This window comes from Somniosus microcephalus, chromosome 27, assembly GCF_052327205.1.
Source record: "Somniosus microcephalus isolate GS21.2 chromosome 27, FLI_Smic_1.0, whole genome shotgun sequence".
NCBI lineage: Eukaryota > Metazoa > Chordata > Chondrichthyes > Squaliformes > Somniosidae > Somniosus > Somniosus microcephalus.
Genome location: NC_141013.1, coordinates 5,226,017 through 5,251,466, shown reverse-complemented (window position 1 = coordinate 5,251,466; position 25,450 = coordinate 5,226,017). Strand labels below are relative to the sequence as shown.

The 25,450-nt window shown below is 46.0% G+C and overlaps 1 protein-coding gene and 8 non-coding genes across 9 annotated transcripts in view; all 9 read right to left on the bottom strand.

Annotated features, from left to right (window-relative positions):
* morf4l1 (mortality factor 4 like 1) overlaps positions 1-25,450 on the bottom strand; it is a 215,451-nt gene that overhangs the window by 52,214 nt on the left and 137,787 nt on the right. The gene's annotated exons all lie outside the window — the stretch shown is intronic.
* On the bottom strand, positions 2,097-2,211 carry LOC147099928 (U5 spliceosomal RNA). Its single transcript, XR_015073881.1, has one exon. It is a non-coding gene; the product is annotated as a U5 spliceosomal RNA (small nuclear RNA).
* LOC147099927 (U5 spliceosomal RNA) lies at positions 5,404-5,518 on the bottom strand. The gene has a single exon (XR_015073872.1). It is a non-coding gene; the product is annotated as a U5 spliceosomal RNA (small nuclear RNA).
* LOC147099926 (U5 spliceosomal RNA) lies at positions 8,720-8,834 on the bottom strand. Its single transcript, XR_015073871.1, has one exon. It is a non-coding gene; the product is annotated as a U5 spliceosomal RNA (small nuclear RNA).
* On the bottom strand, positions 12,020-12,134 carry LOC147099925 (U5 spliceosomal RNA). Its single transcript, XR_015073870.1, has one exon. It is a non-coding gene; the product is annotated as a U5 spliceosomal RNA (small nuclear RNA).
* On the bottom strand, positions 15,311-15,425 carry LOC147099924 (U5 spliceosomal RNA). The gene has a single exon (XR_015073864.1). It is a non-coding gene; the product is annotated as a U5 spliceosomal RNA (small nuclear RNA).
* Positions 18,618-18,732, bottom strand: LOC147099923 (U5 spliceosomal RNA). Its single transcript, XR_015073869.1, has one exon. It is a non-coding gene; the product is annotated as a U5 spliceosomal RNA (small nuclear RNA).
* Positions 21,925-22,039, bottom strand: LOC147099922 (U5 spliceosomal RNA). The gene has a single exon (XR_015073878.1). It is a non-coding gene; the product is annotated as a U5 spliceosomal RNA (small nuclear RNA).
* LOC147099921 (U5 spliceosomal RNA) lies at positions 25,232-25,346 on the bottom strand. Its single transcript, XR_015073879.1, has one exon. It is a non-coding gene; the product is annotated as a U5 spliceosomal RNA (small nuclear RNA).

The following is a 25,450-nucleotide window of genomic DNA, read 5'->3' as shown; positions in this document are numbered from 1 at the left end:
CCAATCACCCAACCTGTCCAAATCGTACTGGAGTTTCACGACATCCTCCTCACAGCTTACTCTCCCACCCAGCTTTGTGTCCTCTGCAAATTTGGAGATATTACATCCAATTCCCTCGGCCAGATCATTAATATATATTGTGAACAGCTGGGGTCCTAGGACCGATCCTTGCGGTACCCCACTAGTCACTGCCTGCCACTCGGAAAACGACCCGTTTATTCCAACTCTTTGCTTTCTGTCCGCCAACCAGTTCTCTATCCAAGTCAATACCTTGCCCCCAATCCCATGTGCCTTAATTTTGCACGCTAATCTCTTATGTGGGACCTTATCGAAAGCCTTCTGAAAGTCCAAATACACCACATCCACTGGTTCTCCCTTATCTATTTCGATTCTTAAAATAGTCACTAATAAATCTAATAAGGATTTCAGGAGAAACTTCTTTATCCAGAAAGTGGTGAGAACAGGAACTCGCTGCCACAGGGAGTGGTTGAGGTGAATAGTACAGATGCATTTAAGGGGAAGCTGGATAAACCTGGATGAGTGCAGCTCCAACAACACTCACCAAGCTCGACACCATCCAGGACAAAGCAGCCGCTTGATTGTCACCCCATTCACCACCTTAAACATTCACATCCTCCACCACCGGCGCACCGTGGCTGCAGTGTGTACCATCTACAAGATGCACTGCAGCAACTCGCCAAGGCTTCTTCGGCAGCAGCTCCCAAACCCGCGACCTCTACTGCAGGCGCATGGGAACACCACCACCTCCAAGTTCCCCTCCAAGTCACACACCATCCTGACATGGAAATATATTGCCAATCCTTCATCGTCGCTGGGTCAAAATCCTGGAACTCCCTCCCTAACAGCACTGTGGGAGCACCTTCACCACACGGACTGCAGCGGTTCAAGAAGGTGGCTCACTGCCACCTTCTCAAGGGCAATTAGGGATGGGCAATAAATGCTGACCTTGCCAGCGACGCCCACATCCCAGAAACTAGACTTGTTGATGTATCCATGCTGTTAATTTTAACTCTTGATCCATAAAATATCGGTGTTGCTCTTTCATTTACACACCTTGTTTCAGAATGACCCAAAGCAAGAGTTGAAGTAGGTCTACCTGGGGAATGAGGTAGGTCAAGTGGAGCAAGTGTCAGCAGGTGAACATTTAGGGAACAGTGATCATAATATCATAAGGTTTAGATTAGCTATGGAAAAGGACAGGGAGCAATCTAGAGTAAAAATGTTTAACTAGGGGAAAGCCAATTTCAGTGGGATGAGAACGGATCTGGCCCGGGTAAACTGGAATCAAAGATTGACAGGCAAAACTGTAGTGGAACAATGGGCTGCCTTTAAAGAGGAATAGTTCGGGTACAATCGAGGTACATTCCCACGAGGGAGAAAGGTAGGGCAAATAAAATCAGACATCCCTGGATGACGAAACAGATAGAGAATATGATGAAGTAGAAAAACCAGAGTGTACTGATTGAACAGATTCAGCTCCTCACACTTAAAGAGGAAATAGTTCGGGTACAATCGAGGTACATTCCGTAAGGGTGACCCCGAGCTTCCGGTCGCCTGTCATTTTAATTCACCGCTCCATTCCCACTCGGACCTCACCGTCCTTGGCCTCTTGCATTGTTCCACGGAAGCTCAACGTAAACTCAAAGAACAGCACCTCATCTTCCGATTAGGCACTTTGCAGCTTTCCGGACTCAATATCGAGTTCAACAATTTCAGATCATAACCTCGGTCCCTATTACCTTTTTACTTATATTTGTTTCCCCCCCCTTTCCTTTATTTCTCTCTCCCACATGGCAGCTGTCTCTCATCCTGCCAGTACATTTCACACCTAATCTGAGCCATCTTTTGTCTCCACTGTCCTATCACCATCTCGTCTCGTTTTGAATACCTCTTAATGTCTATTCACTTCTTTTGTTCTATCGCAGCCCTGCCTTGGATCTATTTCACTTCCTTTCCAGTTCTGAAAAAGGGTTCACCCGAAATGTCAACTATAACTTCTCTCCACGGATGTTGCCTGGCCTGCTGAGTTTTTCCAGCATTTGAATGAATATAAATCTTTCTTTCAGCATTTAGACAGCCCCACAAGAAGCAGGGCCTCAAAAAATTACTTCAAACTCGGAATGCTCCTCGCCACGGAAATCTTTAGTAAAAGGCGAAAGATTTATAAGATTTGAAGAGAAACCAGAGTATACTAAATGATCAGATTCAGCTCCTCACACCCAGGCGGTGACACACCTCTTTAAGGTTGTACTGAGCTGTTGGAACTGATATACAGAGAAACCGTCTCACCGCAGATCAGGAAAAGTAACTGAAATCTTCACCCTCTGTGAAAACCACTGTCAAGACAAGGAAGATTATTTTGCTTCTTTTTGGCCAAGAACTATGCACAGCATTATGGGTATGTAAATGAGCTCTGAGCTGTACGTGGGCTGGTCTTACTGCAACATAGAAACATAGAAGAAAGGAGCAGGAGTAGGCCATTCGGCCCTTCGAGCCTGCTCCGCCATTCAATGAGATCATGGCTGATCATCCAAATTCAGTACCCTGTCCCTGCTTTCTCCCCATATCCCTTGATCCCTTTAGCCTCAAGAAATATATCCAACTCTTTCTTGAATATATTTAATGAACTGGCCTCCACCACCCTCTGTGGCAGAGAATTCCACAGGTTCACCACTCTCTGGGTGAAGAAATTCCTCCTCATTTCAGTCCTAAATGGCTTACCCCTTATCCTTAGACTATGACCCCTGGTTCTGGACTCCCCGGCCATCAGAAACATCCTTTCTGCATCTAGTCTGTCCAGACCTGACAGAATTTTATAGGTTTCGATGAGATCCCCTCTCAATCTTCTAAACTCCAGTGAGTACAAGCCCAATCGACACAATCTCTCCTCGTACGTCATTCCTGCCATCCCAGGTATCAGCCTGGTGAATCTTCGCTGCACTCCCTCCATGGCAAGAACGTCCTTCCTCAGGTAAGGTGACCAAAACTGCACACAATACTCAAGGTGCGGTCTCACCAAGGCCCTGTACAACTGCAGCAAGACATCCTTGTTCTTGTACTCGAACCCTCTTGCTACGAAGGCCAACATACCATTTGCCTTCTTAACCGCCTGCTGCACCTGCATGCTTACCTTCAGCGACTGGTGCACAATAACACCCAGGTCTCTTTGCACTTCCCCTTCTCCCAATCTATTGCCATTCAAATAACAATCTGCCTTCCTGTTTTTGCCACCAAAGTGGATAACCTCACATTTATCCACATTATAGTGCATTTGCCATGTTTCTGCCCAATCACCCAACCTGTCCAAATCGTACTGGAGTTTCACGACATCCTCCTCACAGCTTACTCTCCCACCCAGCTTTGTGTCCTCTGCAAATTTGGAGATATTACATCCAATTCCCTCGTCCAGATCATTAATATATATTGTGAACAGCTGGGGTCCTAGGACCGATCCTTGCGGTACCCCACTAGTCACTGCCTGCCACTCGGAAAACGACCCGTTTATTCCAACTCTTTGCTTTCTGTCCGCCAACCAGTTCTCTATCCAAGTCAATACCTTGCCCCCAATCCCATGTGCCTTAATTTTGCACGCTAATCTCTTATGTGGGACCTTATTGAAAGCCTTCTGAAAGTCCAAATACACCACATCCACTGGTTCTCCCTTATCTATTTCGATTCTTAAAATAGTCACTAATAAATCTAATAAGGATTTCAGGAGAAACTTCTTTATCCAGAAAGTGGTGAGAACAGGAACTCGCTGCCACAGGGAGTGGTTGAGGTGAATAGTACAGATGCATTTAAGGGGAAGCTGGATAAACCTGGATGAGTGCAGCTCCAACAACACTCACCAAGCTCGACACCATCCAGGACAAAGCAGCCACTTGATTGTCACCCCATTCACCACCTTAAACATTCACATCCTCCACCACCGGCGCACCGTGGCTGCAGTGTGTACCATCTACAAGATGCACTGCAGCAACTCGCCAAGGCTTCTTCGGCAGCAGCTCCCAAACCCGCGACCTCTACTGCAGGCGCATGGGAACACCACCACCTCCAAGTTCCCCTCCAAGTCACACACCATCCTGACATGGAAATATATTGCCAATCCTTCATCGTCGCTGGGTCAAAATCCTGGAACTCCCTCCCTAACAGCACTGTGGGAGCACCTTCACCACACGGACTGCAGCGGTTCAAGAAGGTGGCTCACTGCCACCTTCTCAAGGGCAATTAGGGATGGGCAATAAATGCTGACCTTGCCAGTGATGCCCACATCCCAGAAACTAGACTTGTTGATGTATCCATGCTGTTAATTTTAACTCTTGATCCATAAAATATCGGTGTTGCTCTTTCATTTACACACCTTGTTTCGGAATGACCCAAAGCAAGAATTGAAGTAGGTCTACCTGGGGAATGAGGTAGGTCAAGTGGAGCAAGTGTCAGCAGGTGAACATTTAGGGAACAGTGATCATAATATCATAAGGTTTAGATTAGCTATGGAAAAGGACATGGAGCAATCTAGAGTAAAAATGTTTAACTAGGGGAAAGCCAATTTCAGTGGGATGAGAACGGATCTGGCCCGGGTAAACTGGAATCAAAGATTGACAGGCAAAACTGTAGTGGAACAATGGGCTGCCTTTAAAGAGGAATAGTTCGGGTGCAATCGAGGTACATTCCCACGAGGGAGAAAGGTAGGGCAAATAAAATCAGACATCCCTGGATGACGAAACAGATAGAGAATATGATGAAGTAGAAAAACCAGAGTGTACTGATTGAACAGATTCAGCTCCTCACACTTAAAGAGGAAATAGTTCGGGTACAATCGAGGTACATTCCGTAAGGGTGACCCCGAGCTTCCGGTCGCCTGTCATTTTAATTCACCGCTCCATACCCACTCGGACCTCACCGTCCTTGGCCTCTTGCATTGTTCCACGGAAGCTCAACGTAAACTCAAAGAACAGCACCTCATCTTCCGATTAGGCACTTTGCAGCTTTCCGGACTCAATATCGAGTTCAACAATTTCAGATCATAACCTCGGTCCCTATTACATTTTTACTTATATTTGTTTCCCCCCCCTTTCCTTTTTTTCTCTCTCCCACATGGCAGCTGTCTCTCATCCTGCCAGTACATTTCACACCTAATCTGAGCCATCTTTTGTCTCCACTGTCCTATCACCATCTCGTCTCGTTTTGAATACCTCTTAATGTCTATTCACTTCTTTTGTTCCATCGCAGCCCTGCCTTGGATCTATTTCACTTCCTTTCCAGTTCTGAAAAAGGGTTCACCCGAAATGTCAACTATAACTTTGCTCCACGGATGTTGCCTGGCCTGCTGAGTTTTTCCAGCATTTGAATGAATATAAATCTTTCTTTCAGCATTTAGACAGCCCCACAAGAAGCAGGGCCTCAAAAAATTACTTCAAACTCGGAATGCTCCTCTCCACGGAAATCTTTAGTAAAAGGCGAAAGATTTATACGATTTGAAGAGAAACCAGAGTATACTAAATGATCAGATTCAGCTCCTCACACCCAGGCGGTGACACACCTCTTTAAGGTTGTACTGAGCTGTTGGAACTGATATACAGAGAAATCGTCTCACCGCAGATCAGGAAAAGTAACTGAAATCTTCACCCTCTGTGAAAACCACTGTCAAGACAAGGAAGATTATTTTGCTTCTTTTTGGCCAAGAACTATGCACAGCATTATGGGTATGTAAATGAGCTCTGAGCTGTACGTGGGCTGGTCTTACTGCAACATAGAAACATAGAAGAAAGGAGCAGGAGTAGGCCATTCGGCCCTTCGAGCCTGCTCCGCCATTCAATGAGATCATGGCTGATCATCCAAATTCAGTACCCTGTCCCTGCTTTCTCCCCATATCCCTTGATCCCTTTAGCCTCAAGAAATATATCCAACTCTTTCTTGAATATATTTAATGAACTGGCCTCCACCACCCTCTGTGGCAGAGAATTCCACAGGTTCACCACTCTCTGGGTGAAGAAATTCCTCCTCATTTCAGTCCTAAATGGCTTACCCCTTATCCTTAGACTATGACCCCTGGTTCTGGACTCCCCGGCCATCAGAAACATCCTTTCTGCATCTAGTCTGTCCAGACCTGACAGAATTTTATAGGTTTCGATGAGATCCCCTCTCAATCTTCTAAACTCCAGTGAGTACAAGCCCAATCGACACAATCTCTCCTCGTACGTCATTCCTGCCATCCCAGGTATCAGCCTGGTGAATCTTCGCTGCACTCCCTCCATGGCAAGAACGTCCTTCCTCAGGTAAGGTGACCAAAACTGCACACAATACTCAAGGTGCGGTCTCACCAAGGCCCTGTACAACTGCAGCAAGACATCCTTGTTCTTGTACTCGAACCCTCTTGCTACGAAGGCCAACATACCATTTGCCTTCTTAACCGCCTGCTGCACCTGCATGCTTACCTTCAGCGACTGGTGCACAATAACACCCAGGTCTCTTTGCACTTCCCCTTCTCCCAATCTATTGCCATTCAAATAATAATCTGCCTTCCTGTTTTTGCCACCAAAGTGGATAACCTCACATTTATCCACATTATAGTGCATTTGCCATGTTTCTGCCCAATCACCCAACCTGTCCAAATCGTACTGGAGTTTCACGACATCCTCCTCACAGCTTACTCTCCCACCCAGCCCACCCAGCTTTGTGTCCTCTGCAAATTTGGAGATATTACATCCAATTCCCTCGTCCAGATCATTAATATATATTGTGAACAGCTGGGGTCCTAGGACCGATCCTTGCGGTACCCCACTAGTCACTGCCTGCCACTCGGAAAACGACCCGTTTATTCCAACTCTTTGCTTTCTGTCCGCCAACCAGTTCTCTATCCAAATCAATACCTTGCCCCCAATCCCATGTGCCTTAATTTTGCACGCTAATCTCTTATGTGGGACCTTATTGAAAGCCTTCTGAAAGTCCAAATACACCACATCCACTGGTTCTCCCTTATCTATTTCGATTCTTAAAATAGTCACTAATAAATCTAATAAGGATTTCAGGAGAAACTTCTTTATCCAGAAAGTGGTGAGAACAGGAACTCGCTGCCACAGGGAGTGGTTGAGGTGAATAGTACAGATGCATTTAAGGGGAAGCTGGATAAACCTGGATGAGTGCAGCTCCAACAACACTCACCAAGCTCGACACCATCCAGGACAAAGCAGCCGCTTGATTGTCACCCCATTCACCACCTTAAACATTCACATCCTCCACCACCGGCGCACCGTGGCTGCAGTGTGTACCATCTACAAGATGCACTGCAGCAACTCGCCAAGGCTTCTTCGGCAGCAGCTCCCAAACCCGCGACCTCTACTGCAGGCGCATGGGAACACCACCACCTCCAAGTTCCCCTCCAAGTCACACACCATCCTGACATGGAAATATATTGCCAATCCTTCATCGTCGCTGGGTCAAAATCCTGGAACTCCCTCCCTAACAGCACTGTGGGAGCACCTTCACCACACGGACTGCAGCGGTTCAAGAAGGTGGCTCACTGCCACCTTCTCAAGGGCAATTAGGGATGGGCAATAAATGCTGACCTTGCCAGCGACGCCCACATCCCAGAAACTAGACTTGTTGATGTATCCATGCTGTTAATTTTAACTCTTGATCCATAAAATATCGGTGTTGCTCTTTCATTTACACACCTTGTTTCGGAATGACCCAAAGCAAGAATTGAAGTAGGTCTACCTGGGGAATGAGGTAGGTCAAGTGGAGCAAGTGTCAGCAGGTGAACATTTAGGGAACAGTGATCATAATATCATAAGGTTTAGATTAGCTATGGAAAAGGACAGGGAGCAATCTAGAGTAAAAATGTTTAACTAGGGGAAAGCCAATTTCAGTGGGATGAGAACGGATCTGGCCCGGGTAAACTGGAATCAAAGATTGACAGGCAAAACTGTAGTGGAACAATGGGCTGCCTTTAAAGAGGAATAGTTCAGGTACAATCGAGGTACATTCCCACGAGGGAGAAAGGTAGGGCAAATAAAATCAGACATCCCTGGATGACGAAACAGATAGAGAATATGATGAAGTAGAAAAACCAGAGTGTACTGATTGAACAGATTCAGCTCCTCACACTTAAAGAGGAAATAGTTCGGGTACAATCGAGGTACATTCCGTAAGGGTGACCCCGAGCTTCCGGTCGCCTGTCATTTTAATTCACCGCTCCATTCCCACTCGGACCTCACCGTCCTTGGCCTCTTGCATTGTTCCACGGAAGCTCAACGTAAACTCAAAGAACAGCACCTCATCTTCCGATTAGGCACTTTGCAGCTTTCCGGACTCAATATCGAGTTCAACAATTTCAGATCATAACCTCGGTCCCTATTACCTTTTTACTTATATTTGTTTCCCCCCCCTTTCCTTTTTTTCTCTCTCCCACATGGCAGCTGTCTCTCATCCTGCCAGTACATTTCACACCTAATCTGAGCCATCTTTTGTCTCCACTGTCCTATCACCATCTTGTCTCGTTTTGAATACCTCTTAATGTCTATTCACTTCTTTTGTTCTATCGCAGCCCTGCCTTGGATCTATTTCACTTCCTTTCCAGTTCTGAAAAAGGGTTCACCCGAAATGTCAACTATAACTTCTCTCCACGGATGTTGCCTGGCCTGCTGAGTTTTTCCAGCATTTGAATGAATATAAATCTTTCTTTCAGCATTTAGACAGCCCCACAAGAAGCAGGGCCTCAAAAAATTACTTCAAACTCGGAATGCTCCTCTCCACGGAAATCTTTAGTAAAAGGCGAAAGATTTATACGATTTGAAGAGAAACCAGAGTATACTAAATGATCAGATTCAGCTCCTCACACCCAGGCGGTGACACACCTCTTTAAGGTTGTACTGAGCTGTTGGAACTGATATACAGAGAAATCGTCTCACCGTAGATCAGGAAAAGTAACTGAAATCTTCACCCTCTGTGAAAACCACTGTCAAGACAAGGAAGATTATTTTGCTTCTTTTTGGCCAAGAACTATGCACAGCATTATGGGTATGTAAATAAGCTCTGAGCTGTACGTGGGCTGGTCTTACTGCAACATAGAAACATAGAAGAAAGGAGCAGGAGTAGGCCATTCGGCCCTTCGAGCCTGCTCCGCCATTCAATGAGATCATGGCTGATCATCCAAATTCAGTACCCTGTCCCTGCTTTCTCCCCATATCCCTTGATCCCTTTAGCCTCAAGAAATATATCCAACTCTTTCTTGAATATATTTAATGAACTGGCCTCCACCACCCTCTGTGGCAGAGAATTCCACAGGTTCACACACTCTCTGGGTGAAGAAATTCCTCCTCATTCTAAATGCTTACCCTAATCCTTAGACTATACCCCTGTTCCTTACTGAACCCAGTCTTACTCGCCTTTCGTAGCATCCTCTGTCTAGTTTCCAGACCTGACAGAATTTATAGGTTTCGATGAGATCCCCTCTCAATCTCTAACTCCAGGATTACAAGCCCAATCGAACACAATCTCTCCTCGTACGTCATTCCTGCCATCCCAGGTATCAGCCTGGTGAATCTTTGCTGCACTCCCTCCATGGCAAGAACGTCCTTCCTCAGGTAAGGTGACCAAAACTGCACACAATACTCAAGGTGCGGTCTCACCAAGGCCCTGTACAACTGCAGCAAGACATCCTTGTTCTTGTACTCGAACCCTCTTGCTACGAAGGCCAACATACCATTTGCCTTCTTAACCGCCTGCTGCACCTGCATGCTTACCTTCAGCGACTGGTGCACAATAACACCCAGGTCTCTTTGCACTTCCCCTTCTCCCAATCTATTGCCATTCAAATAATAATCTGCCTTCCTGTTTTTGCCACCAAAGTGGATAACCTCACATTTATCCACATTATAGTGCATTTGCCATGTTTCTGCCCAATCACCCAACCTGTCCAAATCGTACTGGAGTTTCACGACATCCTCCTCACAGCTTACTCTCCCACCCAGCTTTGTGTCCTCTGCAAATTTGGAGATATTACATCCAATTCCCTCGTCCAGATCATTAATATATATTGTGAACAGCTGGGGTCCTAGGACCGATCCTTGCGGTACCCCACTAGTCACTGCCTGCCACTCGGAAAACGACCCGTTTATTCCAACTCTTTGCTTTCTGTCCGCCAACCAGTTCTCTATCCAAATCAATACCTTGCCCCCAATCCCATGTGCCTTAATTTTGCACGCTAATCTCTTATGTGGGACCTTATTGAAAGCCTTCTGAAAGTCCAAATACACCACATCCACTGGTTCTCCCTTATCTATTTCGATTCTTAAAATAGTCACTAATAAATCTAATAAGGATTTCAGGAGAAACTTCTTTATCCAGAAAGTGGTGAGAACAGGAACTCGCTGCCACAGGGAGTGGTTGAGGTGAATAGTACAGATGCATTTAAGGGGAAGCTGGATAAACCTGGATGAGTGCAGCTCCAACAACACTCACCAAGCTCGACACCATCCAGGACAAAGCAGCCGCTTGATTGTCACCCCATTCACCACCTTAAACATTCACATCCTCCACCACCGGCGCACCGTGGCTGCAGTGTGTACCATCTACAAGATGCACTGCAGCAACTCGCCAAGGCTTCTTCGGCAGCAGCTCCCAAACCCGCGACCTCTACTGCAGGCGCATGGGAACACCACCACCTCCAAGTTCCCCTCCAAGTCACACACCATCCTGACATGGAAATATATTGCCAATCCTTCATCGTCGCTGGGTCAAAATCCTGGAACTCCCTCCCTAACAGCACTGTGGGAGCACCTTCACCACACGGACTGCAGCGGTTCAAGAAGGTGGCTCACTGCCACCTTCTCAAGGGCAATTAGGGATGGGCAATAAATGCTGACCTTGCCAGCGACGCCCACATCCCAGAAACTAGACTTGTTGATGTATCCATGCTGTTAATTTTAACTCTTGATCCATAAAATATCGGTGTTGCTCTTTCATTTACACACCTTGTTTCGGAATGACCCAAAGCAAGAATTGAAGTAGGTCTACCTGGGGAATGAGGTAGGTCAAGTGGAGCAAGTGTCAGCAGGTGAACATTTAGGGAACAGTGATCATAATATCATAAGGTTTAGATTAGCTATGGAAAAGGACAGGGAGCAATCTAGAGTAAAAATGTTTAACTAGGGGAAAGCCAATTTCAGTGGGATGAGAACGGATCTGGCCCGGGTAAACTGGAATCAAAGATTGACAGGCAAAACTGTAGTGGAACAATGGGCTGCCTTTAAAGAGGAATAGTTCAGGTACAATCGAGGTACATTCCCACGAGGGAGAAAGGTAGGGCAAATAAAATCAGACATCCCTGGATGACGAAACAGATAGAGAATATGATGAAGTAGAAAAACCAGAGTGTACTGATTGAACAGATTCAGCTCCTCACACTTAAAGAGGAAATAGTTCGGGTACAATCGAGGTACATTCCGTAAGGGTGACCCCGAGCTTCCGGTCGCCTGTCATTTTAATTCACCGCTCCATTCCCACTCGGACCTCACCGTCCTTGGCCTCTTGCATTGTTCCACGGAAGCTCAACGTAAACTCAAAGAACAGCACCTCATCTTCCGATTAGGCACTTTGCAGCTTTCCGGACTCAATATCGAGTTCAACAATTTCAGATCATAACCTCGGTCCCTATTACCTTTTTACTTATATTTGTTTCCCCCCCCTTTCCTTTTTTTCTCTCTCCCACATGGCAGCTGTCTCTCATCCTGCCAGTACATTTCACACCTAATCTGAGCCATCTTTTGTCTCCACTGTCCTATCACCATCTCGTCTCGTTTTGAATACCTCTTAATGTCTATTCACTTCTTTTGTTCTATCGCAGCCCTGCCTTGGATCTATTTCACTTCCTTTCCAGTTCTGAAAAAGGGTTCACCCGAAATGTCAACTATAACTTCTCTCCACGGATGTTGCCTGGCCTGCTGAGTTTTTCCAGCATTTGAATGAATATAAATCTTTCTTTCAGCATTTAGACAGCCCCACAAGAAGCAGGGCCTCAAAAAATTACTTCAAACTCGGAATGCTCCTCTCCACGGAAATCTTTAGTAAAAGGCGAAAGATTTATACGATTTGAAGAGAAACCAGAGTATACTAAATGATCAGATTCAGCTCCTCACACCCAGGCGGTGACACACCTCTTTAAGGTTGTACTGAGCTGTTGGAACTGATATACAGAGAAATCGTCTCACCGTAGATCAGGAAAAGTAACTGAAATCTTCACCCTCTGTGAAAACCACTGTCAAGACAAGGAAGATTATTTTGCTTCTTTTTGGCCAAGAACTATGCACAGCATTATGGGTATGTAAATAAGCTCTGAGCTGTACGTGGGCTGGTCTTACTGCAACATAGAAACATAGAAGAAAGGAGCAGGAGTAGGCCATTCGGCCCTTCGAGCCTGCTCCGCCATTCAATGAGATCATGGCTGATCATCCAAATTCAGTACCCTGTCCCTGCTTTCTCCCCATATCCCTTGATCCCTTTAGCCTCAAGAAATATATCCAACTCTTTCTTGAATATATTTAATGAACTGGCCTCCACCACCCTCTGTGGCAGAGAATTCCACAGGTTCACCACTCTCTGGGTGAAGAAATTCCTCCTCATTTCAGTCCTAAATGGCTTACCTCTTATCCTTAGACTATGACCCCTGGTTCTGGACTCCCCGGCCATCAGAAACATCCTTTCTGCATCTAGTCTGTCCAGACCTGACAGAATTTTATAGGTTTCGATGAGATCCCCTCTCAATCTTCTAAACTCCAGTGAGTACAAGCCCAATCGACACAATCTCTCCTCGTACGTCATTCCTGCCATCCCAGGTATCAGCCTGGTGAATCTTTGCTGCACTCCCTCCATGGCAAGAACGTCCTTCCTCAGGTAAGGTGACCAAAACTGCACACAATACTCAAGGTGCGGTCTCACCAAGGCCCTGTACAACTGCAGCAAGACATCCTTGTTCTTGTACTCGAACCCTCTTGCTACGAAGGCCAACATACCATTTGCCTTCTTAACCGCCTGCTGCACCTGCATGCTTACCTTCAGCGACTGGTGCACAATAACACCCAGGTCTCTTTGCACTTCCCCTTCTCCCAATCTATTGCCATTCAAATAATAATCTGCCTTCCTGTTTTTGCCACCAAAGTGGATAACCTCACATTTATCCACATTATAGTGCATTTGCCATGTTTCTGCCCAATCACCCAACCTGTCCAAATCGTACTGGAGTTTCACGACATCCTCCTCACAGCTTACTCTCCCACCCAGCTTTGTGTCCTCTGCAAATTTGGAGATATTACATCCAATTCCCTCGTCCAGATCATTAATATATATTGTGAACAGCTGGGGTCCTAGGACCGATCCTTGCGGTACCCCACTAGTCACTGCCTGCCACTCGGAAAACGACCCGTTTATTCCAACTCTTTGCTTTCTGTCCGCCAACCAGTTCTCTATCCAAGTCAATACCTTGCCCCCAATCCCATGTGCCTTAATTTTGCACGCTAATCTCTTATGTGGGACCTTATCGAAAGCCTTCTGAAAGTCCAAATACACCACATCCACTGGTTCTCCCTTATCTATTTCGATTCTTAAAATAGTCACTAATAAATCTAATAAGGATTTCAGGAGAAACTTCTTTATCCAGAAAGTGGTGAGAACAGGAACTCGCTGCCACAGGGAGTGGTTGAGGTGAATAGTACAGATGCATTTAAGGGGAAGCTGGATAAACCTGGATGAGTGCAGCTCCAACAACACTCACCAAGCTCGACACCATCCAGGACAAAGCAGCTGCTTGATTGTCACCCCATTCACCACCTTAAACATTCACATCCTCCACCACCGGCGCACCGTGGCTGCAGTGTGTACCATCTACAAGATGCACTGCAGCAACTCGCCAAGGCTTCTTCGGCAGCAGCTCCCAAACCCGCGACCTCTACTGCAGGCGCATGGGAACACCACCACCTCCAAGTTCCCCTCCAAGTCACACACCATCCTGACATGGAAATATATTGCCAATCCTTCATCGTCGCTGGGTCAAAATCCTGGAACTCCCTCCCTAACAGCACTGTGGGAGCACCTTCACCACACGGACTGCAGCGGTTCAAGAAGGTGGCTCACTGCCACCTTCTCAAGGGCAATTAGGGATGGGCAATAAATGCTGACCTTGCCAGCGACGCCCACATCCCAGAAACTAGACTTGTTGATGTATCCATGCTGTTAATTTTAACTCTTGATCCATAAAATATCAGTGTTGCTCTTTCATTTACACACCTTGTTTCGGAATGACCCAAAGCAAGAATTGAAGTAGGTCTACCTGGGGAATGAGGTAGGTCAAGTGGAGCAAGTGTCAGCAGGTGAACATTTAGGGAACAGTGATCATAATATCATAAGGTTTAGATTAGCTATGGAAAAGGACAGGGAGCAATCTAGAGTAAAAATGTTTAACTAGGGGAAAGCCAATTTCAGTGGGATGAGAACGGATCTGGCAAAGGATTGACAGGCAAAACTGTAGTGGAACAATGGGCTGCCTTTAAAGAGGAATAGTTCGGGTACAATCGAGGTACATTCCCACGAGGGAGAAAGGTAGGGCAAATAAAATCAGACATCCCTGGATGACGAAACAGATAGAGAATATGATGAAGTAGAAAAACCAGAGTGTACTGATTGAACAGATTCAGCTCCTCACACTTAAAGAGGAAATAGTTCGGGTACAATCGAGGTACATTCCGTAAGGGTGACCCCGAGCTTCCGGTCGCCTGTCATTTTAATTCACCGCTCCATACCCACTCGGACCTCACCGTCCTTGGCCTCTTGCATTGTTCCACGGAAGCTCAACGTAAACTCAAAGAACAGCACCTCATCTTCCGATTAGGCACTTTGCAGCTTTCCGGACTCAATATCGAGTTCAACAATTTCAGATCATAACCTCGGTCCCTATTACATTTTTACTTATATTTGTTTCCCCCCCCTTTCCTTTTTTTCTCTCTCCCACATGGCAGCTGTCTCTCATCCTGCCAGTACATTTCACACCTAATCTGAGCCATCTTTTGTCTCCACTGTCCTATCACCATCTCGTCTCGTTTTGAATACCTCTTAATGTCTATTCACTTCTTTTGTTCTATCGCAGCCCTGCCTTGGATCTATTTCACTTCCTTTCCAGTTCTGAAAAAGGGTTCACCCGAAATTTCAACTATAACTTCTCTCCACGGATGTTGCCTGGCCTGCTGAGTTTTTCCAGCATTTGAATGAATATAAATCTTTCTTTCAGCATTTAAACAGCCCCACAAGAAGCAGGGCCTCAAAAAATTACTTCAAACTCGGAATGTTCCTCTCCACGGAAATCTTTAGTAAAAGGCGAAAGATTTATACGATTTGAAGAGAAACCAGAGTATACTAAATGATCAGATTCAGCTCCTCACACCCAGGCGGTGACACACCTCTTTAAGGTTGTACTGAGCTGTTGGAACTGATATACAGAGAAATCGTCTCACCGTAGATCAGGAAAAGTAACTGAAATCTTCACCCTCTGTGAAAACCACTGTCAAGACAAGGAAGATTATTTTGCTTCTTTTTGGCCAAGAACTATGCACAGCATTATGGGTATGTAAATGAGCTCTGAGCTGTACATGGGCTGGTCTTACTGCAACATAGAAACATAGAAGAAAGGAGCAGGAGTAGGCCATTCGGCCCTTCGAGCCTGCTCCGCCATTCAATGAGATCATGGCTGATCATCCAAATTCAGTACCCTGTCCCTGCTTTCTCCCCATATCCCTTGATCCCTTTAGCCTCAAGAAATATATCCAACTCTTTCTTGAATATATTTAATGAACTGGCCTCCACCACCCTCTGTGGCAGAGAATTCCACAGGTTCACCACTCTCTGGGTGAAGAAATTCCTCCTCATTTCAGTCCTAAATGGCTTACCCCTTATCCTTAGACTATGACCCCTGGTTCTGGACTCCCCGGCCATCAGAAACATCCTTTCTGCATCTAGTCTGTCCAGGCCTGACAGAATTTTATAGGTTTCGATGAGATCCCCTCTCAATCTTCTAAACTCCAGTGAGTACAAGCCCAATCGACACAATCTCTCCTCGTACGTCATTCCTGCCATCCCAGGTATCAGCCTGGTGAATCTTCGCTGCACTCCCTCCATGGCAAGAACGTCCTTCCTCAGGTAAGGTGACCAAAACTGCACACAATACTCAAGGTGCGGTCTCACCAAGGCCCTGTACAACTGCAGCAAGACATCCTTGTTCTTGTACTCGAACCCTCTTGCTACGAAGGCCAACATACCATTTGCCTTCTTAACCGCCTGCTGCACCTGCATGCTTACCTTCAGCGACTGGTGCACAATAACACCCAGGTCTCTTTGCACTTCCCCTTCTCCCAATCTATTGCCATTCAAATAATAATCTGCCTTCCTGTTTTTGCCACCAAAGTGGATAACCTCACATTTATCCACATTATAGTGCATTTGCCATGTTTCTGCCCAATCACCCAACCTGTCCAAATCGTACTGGAGTTTCACGACATCCTCCTCACAGCTTACTCTCCCACCCAGCTTTGTGTCCTCTGCAAATTTGGAGATATTACATCCAATTCCCTCGTCCAGATCATTAATATATATTGTGAACAGCTGGGGTCCTAGGACCGATCCTTGCGGTACCCCACTAGTCACTGCCTGCCACTCGGAAAACGACCCGTTTATTCCAACTCTTTGCTTTCTGTCCGCCAACCAGTTCTCTATCCAAGTCAATACCTTGCCCCCAATCCCATGTGCTTTAATTTTGCACGCTAATCTCTTATGTGGGACCTTATCGAAAGCCTTCTGAAAGTCCAAATACACCACATCCACTGGTTCTCCCTTATCTATTTCGATTCTTAAAATAGTCACTAATAAATCTAATAAGGATTTCAGGAGAAACTTCTTTATTCAGAAAGTGGTGAGAACAGGAACTCGCTGCCACAGGGAGTGGTTGAGGTGAATAGTACAGATGCATTTAAGGGGAAGCTGGATAAACCTGGATGAGTGCAGCTCCAACAACACTCACCAAGCTCGACACCATCCAGGACAAAGCAGCCGCTTGATTGTCACCCCATTCACCACCTTAAACATTCACATCCTCCACCACCGGCGCACCGTGGCTGCAGTGTGTACCATCTACAAGATGCACTGCAGCAACTCGCCAAGGCTTCTTCGGCAGCAGCTCCCAAACCCGCGACCTCTACTGCAGGTGCATGGGAACACCACCACCTCCAAGTTCCCCTCCAAGTCACACACCATCCTGACATGGAAATATATTGCCAATCCTTCATCGTCGCTGGGTCAAAATCCTGGAACTCCCTCCCTAACAGCACTGTGGGAGCACCTTCACCACACGGACTGCAGCGGTTCAAGAAGGTGGCTCACTGCCACCTTCTCAAGGGCAATTAGGGATGGGCAATAAATGCTGACCTTGCCAGCGACGCCCACATCCCAGAAACTAGACTTGTTGATGTATCCATGCTGTTAATTTTAACTCTTGATCCATAAAATATCGGTGTTGCTCTTTCATTTACACACCTTGTTTCGGAATGACCCAAAGCAAGAATTGAAGTAGGTCTACCTGGGGAATGAGGTAGGTCAAGTGGAGCAAGTGTCAGCAGGTGAACATTTAGGGAACAGTGATCATAATATCATAAGGTTTAGATTAGCTATGGAAAAGGACAGGGAGCAATCTAGAGTAAAAATGTTTAACTAGGGGAAAGCCAATTTCAGTGGGATGAGAACGGATCTGGCCCGGGTAAACTGGAATCAAAGATTGACAGGCAAAACTGTAGTGGAACAATGGGCTGCCTTTAAAGAGGAATAGTTCGGGTACAATCGAGGTACATTCCCACGAGGGAGAAAGGTAGGGCAAATAAAATCAGACATCCCTGGATGACGAAACAGATAGAGAATATGATGAAGTAGAAAAACCAGAGTGTACTGATTGAACAGATTCAGCTCCTCACACTTAAAGAGGAAATAGTTCGGGTACAATCGAGGTACATTCCGTAAGGGTGACCCCGAGCTTCCGGTCGCCTGTCATTTTAATTCACCGCTCCATTCCCACTCGGACCTCACCGTCCTTGGCCTCTTGCATTGTTCCACGGAAGCTCAACGTAAACTCAAAGAACAGCACCTCATCTTCCGATTAGGCACTTTGCAGCTTTCCGGACTCAATATCGAGTTCAACAATTTCAGATCATAACCTCGGTCCCTATTACATTTTTACTTATATTTGTTTCCCCCCCCTTTCCTTTTTTTCTCTCTCCCACATGGCAGCTGTCTCTCATCCTGCCAGTACATTTCACACCTAATCTGAGCCATCTTTTGTCTCCACTGTCCTATCACCATCTTGTCTCGTTTTGAATACCTCTTAATGTCTATTCACTTCTTTTGTTCTATCGCAGCCCTGCCTTGGATCTATTTCACTTCCTTTCCAGTTCTGAAAAAGGGTTCACCCGAAATGTCAACTATAACTTCTCTCCACGGATGTTGCCTGGCCTGCTGAGTTTTTCCAGCATTTGAATGAATATAAATCTTTCTTTCAGCATTTAGACAGCCCCACAAGAAGCAGGGCCTCAAAAAATTACTTCAAACTCGGAATGCTCCTCTCCACGGAAATCTTTAGTAAAAGGCGAAAGATTTATACGATTTGAAGAGAAACCAGAGTATACTAAATGATCAGATTCAGCTCCTCACACCCAGGCGGTGACACACCTCTTTAAGGTTGTACTGAGCTGTTGGAACTGATATACAGAGAAATCGTCTCACCGTAGATCAGGAAAAGTAACTGAAATCTTCACCCTCTGTGAAAACCACTGTCAAGACAAGGAAGATTATTTTGCTTCTTTTTGGCCAAGAACTATGCACAGCATTATGGGTATGTAAATAAGCTCTGAGCTGTACGTGGGCTGGTCTTACTGCAACATAGAAACATAGAAGAAAGGAGCAGGAGTAGGCCATTCGGCCCTTCGAGCCTGCTCCGCCATTCAATGAGATCATGGCTGATCATCCAAATTCAGTACCCTGTCCCTGCTTTCTCCCCATATCCCTTGATCCCTTTAGCCTCAAGAAATATATCCAACTCTTTCTTGAATATATTTAATGAACTGGCCTCCACCACCCTCTGTGGCAGAGAATTCCACAGGTTCACCACTCTCTGGGTGAAGAAATTCCTCCTCATTTCAGTCCTAAATGGCTTACCCCTTATCCTTAGACTATGACCCCTGGTTCTGGACTCCCCGGCCATCAGAAACATCCTTTCTGCATCTAGTCTGTCCAGACCTGACAGAATTTTATAGGTTTCGATGAGATCCCCTCTCAATCTTCTAAACTCCAGTGAGTACAAGCCCAATCGACACAATCTCTCCTCGTACGTCATTCCTGCCATCCCAGGTATCAGCCTGGTGAATCTTTGCTGCACTCCCTCCATGGCAAGAACGTCCTTCCTCAGGTAAGGTGACCAAAACTGCACACAATACTCAAGGTGCGGTCTCACCAAGGCCCTGTACAACTGCAGCAAGACATCCTTGTTCTTGTACTCGAACCCTCTTGCTACGAAGGCCAACATACCATTTGCCTTCTTAACCGCCTGCTGCACCTGCATGCTTACCTTCAGCGACTGGTGCACAATAACACCCAGGTCTCTTTGCACTTCCCCTTCTCCCAATCTATTGCCATTCAAATAATAATCTGCCTTCCTGTTTTTGCCACCAAAGTGGATAACCTCACATTTATCCACATTATAGTGCATTTGCCATGTTTCTGCCCAATCACCCAACCTGTCCAAATCGTACTGGAGTTTCACGACATCCTCCTCACAGCTTACTCTCCCACCCAGCTTTGTGTCCTCTGCAAATTTGGAGATATTACATCCAATTCCCTCGTCCAGATCATTAATATATATTGTGAACAGCTGGGGTCCTAGGACCGATCCTTGCGGTACCCCACTAGTCACTGCCTGCCACTCGGAAAACGACCCGTTTATTCCAACTCTTTGCTTTCTGTCCGCCAACCAGTTCTCTATCCAAATCAATACCTTGCCCCCAATCCCATGTGCCTTAATTTTGCACGCTAATCTCTTATGTGGGACCTTATTGAAAGCCTTCTGAAAGTCCAAATACACCACATCCACTGGTTCTCCCTTATCTATTTCGATTCTTAAAATAGTCACTAATAAATCTAATAAGGATTTCAGGAGAAACTTCTTTATCCAGAAAGTGGTGAGAACAGGAACTCGCTGCCACAGGGAGTGGTTGAGGTGAATAGTACAGATGCATTTAAGGGGAAGCTGGATAAACCTGGATGAGTGCAGCTCCAACAACACTCACCAAGCTCGACACCATCCAGGACAAAGCAGCCGCTTGATTGTCACCCCATTCACCACCTTAAACATTCACATCCTCCACCACCGGCGCACCGTGGCTGCAGTGTGTACCATCTACAAGATGCACTGCAGCAACTCGCCAAGGCTTCTTCGGCAGCAGCTCCCAAACCCGCGACCTCTACTGCAGGCGCATGGGAACACCACCACCTCCAAGTTCCCCTCCAAGTCACACACCATCCTGACATGGAAATATATTGCCAATCCTTCATCGTCGCTGGGTCAAAATCCTGGAACTCCCTCCCTAACAGCACTGTGGGAGCACCTTCACCACACGGACTGCAGCGGTTCAAGAAGGTGGCTCACTGCCACCTTCTCAAGGGCAATTAGGGATGGGCAATAAATGCTGACCTTGCCAGCGACGCCCACATCCCAGAAACTAGACTTGTTGATGTATCCATGCTGTTAATTTTAACTCTTGATCCATAAAATATCGGTGTTGCTCTTTCATTTACACACCTTGTTTCGGAATGACCCAAAGCAAGAATTGAAGTAGGTCTACCTGGGGAATGAGGTAGGTCAAGTGGAGCAAGTGTCAGCAGGTGAACATTTAGGGAACAGTGATCATAATATCATAAGGTTTAGATTAGCTATGGAAAAGGACAGGGAGCAATCTAGAGTAAAAATGTTTAACTAGGGGAAAGCCAATTTCAGTGGGATGAGAACGGATCTGGCCCGGGTAAACTGGAATCAAAGATTGACAGGCAAAACTGTAGTGGAACAATGGGCTGCCTTTAAAGAGGAATAGTTCAGGTACAATCGAGGTACATTCCCACGAGGGAGAAAGGTAGGGCAAATAAAATCAGACATCCCTGGATGACGAAACAGATAGAGAATATGATGAAGTAGAAAAACCAGAGTGTACTGATTGAACAGATTCAGCTCCTCACACTTAAAGAGGAAATAGTTCGGGTACAATCGAGGTACATTCCGTAAGGGTGACCCCGAGCTTCCGGTCGCCTGTCATTTTAATTCACCGCTCCATTCCCACTCGGACCTCACCGTCCTTGGCCTCTTGCATTGTTCCACGGAAGCTCAACGTAAACTCAAAGAACAGCACCTCATCTTCCGATTAGGCACTTTGCAGCTTTCCGGACTCAATATCGAGTTCAACAATTTCAGATCATAACCTCGGTCCCTATTACCTTTTTACTTATATTTGTTTCCCCCCCCTTTCCTTTTTTTCTCTCTCCCACATGGCAGCTGTCTCTCATCCTGCCAGTACATTTCACACCTAATCTGAGCCATCTTTTGTCTCCACTGTCCTATCACCATCTCGTCTCGTTTTGAATACCTCTTAATGTCTATTCACTTCTTTTGTTCTATCGCAGCCCTGCCTTGGATCTATTTCACTTCCTTTCCAGTTCTGAAAAAGGGTTCACCCGAAATGTCAACTATAACTTCTCTCCACGGATGTTGCCTGGCCTGCTGAGTTTTTCCAGCATTTGAATGAATATAAATCTTTCTTTCAGCATTTAGACAGCCCCACAAGAAGCAGGGCCTCAAAAAATTACTTCAAACTCGGAATGCTCCTCTCCACGGAAATCTTTAGTAAAAGGCGAAAGATTTATACGATTTGAAGAGAAACCAAAGTATACTAAAAGATCAGATGCAGCTCCTCACACCCAGGCGGTGACACACCTCTTTAAGGTTGTACTGAGCTGTTGGAACTGATATACAAAGAAATCGTCTCACCGTAGATCAGGAAAAGTAACTGAAATCTTCACCCTCTGTGAAAACCACTGTCAAGACAAGGAAGATTATTTTGCTTCTTTTTGGCCAAGAACTATGCACAGCATTATGGGTATGTAAATAAGCTCTGAGCTGTACGTGGGCTGGTCTTACTGCAACATAGAAACATAGAAGAAAGGAGCAGGAGTAGGCCATTCGGCCCTTCGAGCCTGCTCCGCCATTCAATGAGATCATGGCTGATCATCCAAATTCAGTACCCTGTCCCTGCTTTCTCCCCATATCCCTTGATCCCTTTAGCCTCAAGAAATATATCCAACTCTTTCTTGAATATATTTAATGAACTGGCCTCCACCACCCTCTGTGGCAGAGAATTCCACAGGTTCACCACTCTCTGGGTGAAGAAATTCCTCCTCATTTCAGTCCTAAATGGCTTACCTCTTATCCTTAGACTATGACCCCTGGTTCTGGACTCCCCGGCCATCAGAAACATCCTTTCTGCATCTAGTCTGTCCAGACCTGACAGAATTTTATAGGTTTCGATGAGATCCCCTCTCAATCTTCTAAACTCCAGTGAGTACAAGCCCAATCGACACAATCTCTCCTCGTACGTCATTCCTGCCATCCCAGGTATCAGCCTGGTGAATCTTTGCTGCACTCCCTCCATGGCAAGAACGTCCTTCCTCAGGTAAGGTGACCAAAACTGCACACAATACTCAAGGTGCGGTCTCACCAAGGCCCTGTACAACTGCAGCAAGACATCCTTGTTCTTGTACTCGAACCCTCTTGCTACGAAGGCCAACATACCATTTGCCTTCTTAACCGCCTGCTGCACCTGCATGCTTACCTTCAGCGACTGGTGCACAATAACACCCAGGTCTCTTTGCACTTCCCCTTCTCCCAATCTATTGCCATTCAAATAATAATCTGCCTTCCTGTTTTTGCCACCAAAGTGGATAACCTCACATTTATCCACATTATAGTGCATTTGCCATGTTTCTGCCCAATCACCCAACCTGTCCAAATCGTACTGGAGTTTCACGACATCCTCCTCACAGCTTACTCTCCCACCCAGCTTTGTGTCCTCTGCAAATTTGGAGATATTACATCCAATTCCCTCGTCCAGATCATTAATATATATTGTGAACAGCTGGGGTCCTAGGACCGATCCTTGCGGTACCCCACTAGTCACTGCCTGCCACTCGGAAAACGACCCGTTTATTCCAACTCTTTGCTTTCTGTCCGCCAACCAGTTCTCTATCCAAGTCAATACCTTGCCCCCAATCCCATGTGCCTTAATTTTGCACGCTAATCTCTTATGTGGGACCTTATCGAAAGCCTTCTGAAAGTCCAAATACACCACATCCACTGGTTCTCCCTTATCTATTTCGATTCTTAAAATAGTCACTAATAAATCTAATAAGGATTTCAGGAGAAACTTCTTTATCCAGAAAGTGGTGAGAACAGGAACTCGCTGCCACAGGGAGTGGTTGAGGTGAATAGTACAGATGCATTTAAGGGGAAGCTGGATAAACCTGGATGAGTGCAGCTCCAACAACACTCACCAAGCTCGACACCATCCAGGACAAAGCAGCTGCTTGATTGTCACCCCATTCACCACCTTAAACATTCACATCCTCCACCACCGGCGCACCGTGGCTGCAGTGTGTACCATCTACAAGATGCACTGCAGCAACTCGCCAAGGCTTCTTCGGCAGCAGCTCCCAAACCCGCGACCTCTACTGCAGGCGCATGGGAACACCACCACCTCCAAGTTCCCCTCCAAGTCACACACCATCCTGACATGGAAATATATTGCCAATCCTTCATCGTCGCTGGGTCAAAATCCTGGAACTCCCTCCCTAACAGCACTGTGGGAGCACCTTCACCACACGGACTGCAGCGGTTCAAGAAGGTGGCTCACTGCCACCTTCTCAAGGGCAATTAGGGATGGGCAATAAATGCTGACCTTGCCAGCGACGCCCACATCCCAGAAACTAGACTTGTTGATGTATCCATGCTGTTAATTTTAACTCTTGATCCATAAAATATCAGTGTTGCTCTTTCATTTACACACCTTGTTTCGGAATGACCCAAAGCAAGAATTGAAGTAGGTCTACCTGGGGAATGAGGTAGGTCAAGTGGAGCAAGTGTCAGCAGGTGAACATTTAGGGAACAGTGATCATAATATCATAAGGTTTAGATTAGCTATGGAAAAGGACAGGGAGCAATCTAGAGTAAAAATGTTTAACTAGGGGAAAGCCAATTTCAGTGGGATGAGAACGGATCTGGCCCGGGTAAACTGGAATCAAAGATTGACAGGCAAAACTGTAGTGGAACAATGGGCTGCCTTTAAAGAGGAATAGTTCGGGTGCAATCGAGGTACATTCCCACGAGGGAGAAAGGTAGGGCAAATAAAATCAGACATCCCTGGATGACGAAACAGATAGAGAATATGATGAAGTAGAAAAACCAGAGTGTACTGATTGAACAGATTCAGCTCCTCACACTTAAAGAGGAAATAGTTCGGGTACAATCGAGGTACATTCCGTAAGGGTGACCCCGAGCTTCCGGTCGCCTGTCATTTTAATTCACCGCTCCATACCCACTCGGACCTCACCGTCCTTGGCCTCTTGCATTGTTCCACGGAAGCTCAACGTAAACTCAAAGAACAGCACCTCATCTTCCGATTAGGCACTTTGCAGCTTTCCGGACTCAATATCGAGTTCAACAATTTCAGATCATAACCTCGGTCCCTATTACATTTTTACTTATATTTGTTTCCCCCCCCTTTCCTTTTTTTCTCTCTCCCACATGGCAGCTGTCTCTCATCCTGCCAGTACATTTCACACCTAATCTGAGCCATCTTTTGTCTCCACTGTCCTATCACCATCTCGTCTCGTTTTGAATACCTCTTAATGTCTATTCACTTCTTTTGTTCTATCGCAGCCCTGCCTTGGATCTATTTCACTTCCTTTCCAGTTCTGAAAAAGGGTTCACCCGAAATGTCAACTATAACTTCTCTCCACGGATGTTGCCTGGCCTGCTGAGTTTTTCCAGCATTTGAATGAATATAAATCTTTCTTTCAGCATTTAGACAGCCCCACAAGAAGCAGGACCTCAAAAAATTACTTCAAACTCGGAATGCTACTCTCCACGGAAATCTTTAGTAAAAGGCGAAAGATTTATACGATTTGAAGAGAAACCAGAGTATACTAAATGATCAGATTCAGCTCCTCACACCCAGGCGGTGACACACCTCTTTAAGGTTGTACTGAGCTGTTGGAACTGATATACAGAGAAATCGTCTCACCGCAG